Source organism: Amphimedon queenslandica, unplaced genomic scaffold (assembly GCF_000090795.2).
Source record: "Amphimedon queenslandica unplaced genomic scaffold, v1.1 AMPQUscaffold_10392, whole genome shotgun sequence".
NCBI lineage: Eukaryota > Metazoa > Porifera > Demospongiae > Haplosclerida > Niphatidae > Amphimedon > Amphimedon queenslandica.
Window position 1 is genome coordinate 5,434 of NW_003549339.1, and position 1,380 is coordinate 6,813.

Consider the following 1,380-nt stretch of genomic DNA (forward strand, 5'->3'; position numbering starts at 1 on the left):
CTAAGATCAGATCCTCCTAGTACATTACCAGCTCTCACTCTGATGGTATAGTTCATACCACTGTACAAATCTATTAATGTATAACTGTATGTTGTAGTGGACTCATGAGGAGCAACAGAGACTGTCTCATTCACTGATGATAACTGGGGACAAGATGGAGTATAGATGATGGTGTAATATGTTACATAGTTGTCACTACTGGGAATAGTCCAGCTCACTGTAATACCAGTGGTTGAGACATTAGATACTGAGAGACTAGTTACTGGACTAGGAACTACAACAGATATCAATTACACTCCGGCTCTAAATGATAACTCACCATCAAATCTTAACACTGTTACTGTACTATCAACTGAAGGAAGATCTATATATGAGTAAACACTGATGGTATAGGTACTCATTGGTGAGAGATTTGTTAGTACAATTTCATCTTCACTGGTAGATACTATATTCCTGGTTACACCTCCAGTAGTATACTCAATCACATATCCATTAGTCTCTGATGAATTGGTCCAGTTCACTTTGATACTATTAGCATTTAATATAAACCCTCTCACATTATTTGGAGGACCACTAGGAGCTAGAAAAGAGACAGAAGTATCTACTATTGATTAAAATATAATCATACCATACAATATCACAGATTGACTGTAGTTGACTCCTCCAATCATTGCTATACAGATAACATTAACTGACACTCCCAGTGGATCAGGATATACCAGTAGTGTGTTGTTGTATGTCAGGACATCAATTGATGAATAGTTCGAGTTACTCTTCATCATTCCATTCACTAGCCAGTATAAATCAATTGAAGGATTTATATCAGTAGTTGTGAGACAATCAATACGATATTGAGTGTTATTGAGTTGTGCAATGGATGAGACTAGTGTCCAATTGATTGAATTAAGTAAAGGTTATACAACGAGGTGGAGGTATCTATGGCATTTATCATACCGAGGGCCGTAGGCCCGAGGTATGATAAGGCCATAGATACCGACACAGAGTTGTATAACCAACTTCTACCATGTACTAAAATAAACAAATAGTTTACTTAGCAACAGTTAGCAACAGCAATGCATTCCCATGGTAGCTTTTGCGCGTAGCAACAGCGCACTATAACAGTTTGAAAAATAACATTATCTTCCCAACAATGGCTGTCTCTGTCTCTGACATCTCAAGTGAAATAGACAGGCAAATAGAGGAGTTTCTTTCACAAATTACGGAGGAGCAATACCAAGACTTCTTAAATAACTCCACCCAGTTGCTTCCTAAGCTCGATGGCAGCATAGACGGCGGCTCTAAATCTCTCGATGGTTCAAGCAGCACCACGACCACTGCCGCATCATCATCCAAGATCTCAGCTAGCTCTAGGTTTGCTGC